General features: G+C 48.8%; 1 long non-coding RNA gene across 2 annotated transcripts; it reads right to left on the minus strand.

Moving 5' to 3' along the window:
- Positions 1 to 655: 655 nt before the first annotated feature.
- Positions 656 to 2470, minus strand: LOC117858204 (uncharacterized). 2 transcript variants are annotated; one of them, XR_004640929.2, is made up of 3 exons: positions 2162 to 2470; positions 1292 to 2060; positions 656 to 1107 (listed from the first exon to the last, which is right to left on the minus strand). It is a non-coding gene; the product is annotated as an uncharacterized lncRNA (long non-coding RNA). The 2 variants fall into 2 exon arrangements; XR_011898342.1 differs by having other exon boundaries at positions 662 to 1107; positions 1292 to 1474.
- Positions 2471 to 6740: the final 4270 nt, after the last annotated feature.

Raw genomic sequence — 6740 nt, forward strand, 5'->3', positions numbered from 1 at the left:
CAATTTGTAAAATGTTAGTACAATAACTTGACATGTGGGTGCAGATTAATCCAACGACTTGTAAAATGTTCAATTAGTGCAACAACTTGATAAATCCGTGCATCTGCAGTCCAAATGTTATACTTCCTCCATTCCAAATTGTAGGTCGTTTTGGCTTTTCTAGGTGCATAGTTGCACCTAAATATAGTGCACGTCTAGATGCATAATTATATCTATGAATTTAGAAAAGCCAAAATGATCTACAATTTGGAACGGAGGGAGTAACAAACAATATATTTGATATTATCGAGTCAGGATATATATTCCCGCCAGAAAAAATATTAAGCAATGTTTGACTATTGATACTCGCTTCCAATGGCAATGTATTTGACCAAGATTAAAACGTTCAGTATTTAGGAAATTAATATTATATCTTCATATTAATTATTTTTATATCAATTTAATTTTTATAGGAATGTTTAATTTCATATTCAATAATGATAAGTTTTCCCTCGCTACTTTTTACATGTTTGATTATATGCATTGTTCAGCTACACAAAAAAATATGTTAATATATACTAGCAATACATTTTAAGAGTTTGGCATAAATATTCGTTAAAGCCTCGAGTGCTTGTTTCGAACGAATCAACCTAGACGGAGCCCTAGCACCAAAGTTCTCCGTTGCCCACGTCAGTCTGGCCATAATTGCCACTCGTGGGGAACCCGCCACACTGCCAGAACCAAAAGTTGGTCACCCTTGAGAACTGTGGCCAACAAGTGAAAAGACACTAAGTGCGAACAATATAAGTTGATTACATAAACTGATAAACCATATCTTGACAAAGCTTTTACCACTACTAATATAACAATAAACTTAAATGGAAAATACAAGTTTGTCCAAACAAGAAAACCACTTTCACTTATCTGTTTTATTCCATAATCTATATGACGTGGTGTCAAACAAAATTATTGAGTTTAGGTACGCAAGTGCATGAAAATTACAAACATACATGATGCAAGACAATCTGCTGTTCGATGCAGTCACCCGCACACCATTCAATTCTTGGAAACAAGTATTGGGAAATCATCTTCACTTCGGTGAACTCCTTGCCACGTTGATGTAGGTCCCTGCATTGGCAAAATGAGTTATTAGATTATATATATCAAGTTACATGCCAATTTGACTTATGTTTGGAGTGCACAACTGTGTGGGTGATAGTTCCTAAAGATGCTTTGAGATTCAGAGAAAGAAGTTTTAAAATATGAGAATTGCAACCTTCTTGCTCGACTCTGTGCTTAGATGATTACTTACCACAGTTGTAGGATTATCTGATAGTAAAGTCTGCTGCTGACACTGGATGTGAATTTTGACCCCCAATGAAGTGGTGAGTCAATTGAATCCCTTCCAGCTGTCGATGACCTTGAGCTTCCTCCAGAAAAAGAGCAGTCATTGATGTTGCTCTCCGGCTGTTGTTGCCCCCATGTGAAAATGCCCCTAGAATCCATGCCAAGATCCCATCAGATAGCATTAATAGGGAAACAGTCATAACTTGCATAGATGGCAATAAAAGGGAAACAGTCCAAGTTTGCATAAACCAGTGTCACCAGGACCATACACCAAGACAAGGAATCCCCGTGACTGCATTTTACAATGTGATGTTTGTAAGACTGAAGCAAAACTATTTATTCATCTAAGCCAACACACGTGCATCTTATTGCACGTTCAAGCTGCTATTTTAACAAAGTACGATACGATACAGTCAAACACAATTTCCTTTCACTATTTTACCAAACACTAGTGTACGTAAACAACAATAAGCTTCCATGAATGGTGCATCACTGCATAGTTCATTCACTTCTCCACATTGGCAATTCGCCACACCGTTCAATTGGATTCAAGTAAAATCGTCTGAACTTGTTGGTGTAAAAGTCACTGCATTATACAAACAGCCAAGCGTGGCCAGGGGAACAGCTCCCTTCTGAACAAATTCCGCACTGAAGTCGAGGCCATGGCTCCCCAAAGTTCATACGGGATGTCAAACACCCCCTTAGGAACTACGAGATGATGGTAATATCCCGGCCTATATGATAATAAGCACAATTAGCATTCGACCACCTAAGGATTTCCCCTGCAGAAGCAGGTCATTTAGTTTAGGGTGGGCTGGGGTGCGGGGGACGTCACCTCTGGCTCGGCAGGTGGGTGGGTTCCGAGCCCGTCACGGGAACTCCCGCGCCGGGTGCCTTCATCGAAGCCGCCGCTGCCCACCTGCGGAGACACGATCTCCCGCGCCGGGCGCGGGTCGGTGGCAGGTAGCGCACGGGGCAGGTCGTAGAGCGCCTCCACCTCCACACGAACAAGTGATGACCCTCGCCCGCGGACGCATCTCCGGCGGCCGGAATGGCCCCTCGCATCGGGTTCCGGCTGCCGGGGCCGGCGGCGGCAGAGAAGAGGGGGAGGGAGAAGAGAACCCACCTGCAGCGTCACAGTTTCATTTAGACCCACACGCCAGAAGCAAAAGCCCGAGTCCGCGCCGAGTTGGGCTAACAGGCTGGTCGGGCCCAATTGGCCCAACTAGGTATGTCGGTTGCCGGTGCGGTTCCTGGACGGTGGATCCGCACCCGCATCCGCATCGATCAACGGCTCTCGTGGGAGCCTCTAGAAGGAGCGGACGCGTCGGAGTCGGTTGGAGAGTCCGAGCCGCGAAGGGACCCGGTATCGCCTAGGATTTCGGGGCTATATATATCCAGGGCCCTGCGCCTCCCCTGATCAGCAAAACAGCTTCCGCCGCGACATCGCAATCCAGATCTAGGTTTCGAGAGCGAGAGAGAAAAGGACGGAGAGAAGGCCATGGCGGAGCCGGTGGCTCTGGAGATGAGGGGGCTGGGGCTGGAGGGTCTGATGGCCCCTTCGCCGGATTTCCGCTTTGCGAGGATCATCACCATCCCCAAGATCAAGGATGATTCGGCGGTCGAGGCCGCGGCGAACAAGGCGGCGGCGGGGAGTGGCATGGTGAAGGCGGCGTCCTGGAGCGACTTCGTCACCAAGCCGGCGGGGAACAAGGCGGCTTCGGCGAGCAGCATCGAGCCGGCGGCGAAGGTGGAGGGCAAGGCCAAGCAGGCGGCGGCGAGCAGCATCGAGCCGGTGGCGAAGGCGGAGGGCAAGCCGAAGGCCAAGCTCCTACTCAGGCGGGCGTGGGAGTTGGACGCCAAGCCGGAGCCAGCGGTGATCGCCGTCGGGACCGAGAGGCTGGGGGAAGATGAAATCGAGTACGTGCGGACGCATCGCATGCGGAGGCTCACCCCCCCCCCCCCCCCCCCCCCCCCCCCCCCCCCCCCCCGACGAACTGATCCGCGAATTCTTCCCCGGGATGGCAGCGCGTTTCCCAAAAGCTGCTGCCATCGTCAACAAGACCGTCGACCTGCAGGAGGACATCTTGAGGCAGTACGAGACGAAGGGGTACGCCTTGGTGCGGGTCGAGCGCCTCGACAATGGTATGAAGAGGTGGTTTCGTCTCCCCGAGGCAGAAACTGCCTAGGCCTTCAGGGTTTCGCTGAGGATGTTTATCCTGCTGTCTGCTTTGTCGTCTGATCTATCTATGTGATGTTACTATATTATATTAGTAGTGTTGCTCCATTTGTTTTCGTAGAAGCTTTCATTTCGTTTTCCTGCGCCCCGTTCCCCATCTCCCTCCTGTCGATTGGTCGGTTTTGTTGTGCGCAGATTTACTGATGGAGATACGGATTTATTATTATCTCGCAAAATAAGCACACGTTTGGATATGTTTGTACATGCTTTGGCGATTCTTTAGAAGTTAGGCATGCTTTGAATTCTGTCTAGGGCTTTGTTAGAATTTGGTATGATTTCTATGTGCAAATCTGGTATTATTATCTTGATGTCACTTTTTTGAGTTTTGATGACTAGCTGATCCATTGGATGGTAGCTGACAATTGCTATCTTCCTGACAAGTGGAAGTACACTGAAACTAGAGTTGATAATCAGTCTTAATGATAGAATCTCAATTACAGCTTGCTTGCTCCCATAAATCTCTGCAAACAGCTAGTTATTCTGTATAAAATAGCATGATGAGGATTATCTTGAATTAGACTTAAGGAACAAGCAAATCCATGATAGAGAGAAAGCATAAAAGGAGATAACGAGTTGCTAATAGATCGAATGACAAAGAATATTGCTCATATTTGTTACTGGTCTTTGTTCCTAATGACGACCTGGCAAGCCATTTGCTTCGATCCTCCGCACAGGTCAAGAAACAATGAGGTCTGAGTCGATGTTTTTTTTTCCTGTGAATTTCCTCTGGAATCGAATGTAAAGGAAAGTTTCCTCCATTTTTCCTGCGAGCAATTCCTGCGTACCAAAGGCGCTAGAGCAACTGAATTCAAGGAATGGGAATCCTACATTTTTCCTATGTTTTTCCTCCATTTCAAGGGGAACTATCCTTTTCGAAGGAATCAGCAGAAGCATTCCTCCATTCCGAACGACAAGTGACATAAGCAAAATACAGGAATAGATTTCCATTGAAATTCTATGAAAATACTGCGTTCCATACCTAATTAGAGGAACTCGTGTAACTTCTGACTGCTCATCTGATCCTTCTTTGTAGTCTTGACTGTGTACTCATCCACGTTTGGATCAATGCCAATATTTGGCGCGCCCCAGCAACACAGCCCATGCTAGTTTATTTTGGGCCAACTTGCGGGCGAGCCGTCGGCGGCAGAATCTATCGCCCCTATTAGTTTAGGGCTTTGTTTAGTTGAGGACCAAATTTGGCTTTGTACAGTATTTGGACCACCTTTTTGTACTTTGTAACTAAACGGGCTGGCAAACTTTGGTCCAAATTCGGCCTTTTGGATGTCCCGAATTCGGCCCCGCCGACGCCACCTTTTCCAGTCCAGCAGCATAGCACCTGCCGCACTCCCAACACTAGCACCGCCCGCAGTCGCTCTCCCTCTCCCCCTGCGTCGCTCTCGTCTCCCCCGCTGCTCTCCCCCTCTCCCGCCGCTCTCCCCCCTCCCCCGTGCCGCTCGCCCTCTCCCCCACCGCTCTCTGTCCCCCCTGGGCCGCTGTCCCTCTCCCCCGCCGCTCCTCTTGCCGCCTCCGCTCGAATCGAGCTTTCCACCACCAGATCCAGGACCTACTCGATCGGATCCACCGTGTCCGGTACCGGATCCACCGTTGTTGACCCCGTCGGCGGCGATGGACGACCTCAACGGCGAAGGGAACGGCGCGGAGTTCAACGCCGACGATCCGGCAACCCCGCGGGCTTCCTCGCCGGCGGATCTGGCAACCCCTCGGGCTTCAACGCCGGCGGATACGACGATTCTTCCGGGTTGGACTTCGGCAACGTCCCCGACTACGACGCCAGCCACCGCACGAGGACCTTGTTCTCCCTGGCGCCGCCGGTCTCAGGAACCGGTGCGTACAACCCCTACACCTCCAGGCCGCATTAGAACTCGTCGTGCACCTTGCCCACCCCAAGCCAGCTGGGTATGTCCGGCCTCAACCTCAATGCAACCTCCGGTTGGCCGCACATCAACGACTACGAAGGGATCCTTCGCTCCGCCGACCAAGCGGGAGGAGGCGGCAGCAGCCGGGGCGGCCCTCCCGGCCGAGAGCCTTCCGGCAGCGGTGGTCAGGCCGCAGCTCCCTTGCGTCGTCAGCGGCGACCTACAGCCAGGGTCCGCGGTTCCCGGCGTCGCGGCGCGGCTCAAGCACCGGACGCCGACAACAATCCGGTACTTGTTGCCACTCCCCCTCTTTACTTCCATGATCTGGCCAAGTGGTGTGCATGATTTGTTTCGGTTAGTCATGGTTACTGTCAGCCAATGCTTTTTGCCAAGCAGTTAATCGGCCGATGTATTTTTTTTAATTAGCCGATACAACTTTCAATCGGCCTATCCAATTTTCAATCCGCTAAACCAATTTTTTATCGGCCGATGCCAACTTTTTTCTTCTTCTATTTTTTTTCAATCGGCAATACCAATTTTCCATCAGCCGATGCCACTTTTTTTTTCTTTCTTTTCCCAATCGGCTGAACCAATTTTCCATCGGCCGATGCCACGCTTTTTTTTTTCTTTCAATTCCAACTGGCTGACGCTAATCGGCCGATGCCTCTCTCTGTTTTTTTTCTTTTAATTCCAACAGGCTGACACTAATCGGCCGATGCCTCTCTCTGCTTTTTTTTTTCTAATTCCAACTGACTGATGCTAATCGGCCGATGTTTTTCTCTACGATCGGCCGTTGTTTTTTTTTCTTAATCAGCTGATACAACTCCAATCGGCCGATCCCATTTTCCATCAGCCGATGCAATTTCCAATCGGCCGATCCCTTTTAATTCTTCCAATCAGCTGATACAATTTTATTTCTCTCTTGCCCACCCGCTGGAGCTTTTCCAATCGGCTAAAAAAAATGTTGCATCAGCTGAAAAATACTTCTATCGGCTGAAAAAAAAAGTTCCATTGGCTAAAAAATAATTCCATCGGCCACTATGCTTGCCGATTATATTCCATCGGCCGATGCTTTGTTTCCTTTGGCTGATAAAAAAAACCAAAACTCCATCAGCTACTATGTGCCCAGCCGATACTTGTTTCCTCTGAACTGGCCGATATATAACATCAGTAAGGAATGATGGTGTCGATGTTGTATGGGTTTCCTCCGTAATTAATCTAGCATCAAATTTATCTATACAATGTGCAGCCGATTGAAATTAAGATCATCTTTCTGTACCATCGGCTCTTCTGGTTGG

This window comes from Setaria viridis, chromosome 5 (genome assembly GCF_005286985.2).
Source record: "Setaria viridis chromosome 5, Setaria_viridis_v4.0, whole genome shotgun sequence".
NCBI lineage: Eukaryota > Viridiplantae > Streptophyta > Magnoliopsida > Poales > Poaceae > Setaria > Setaria viridis.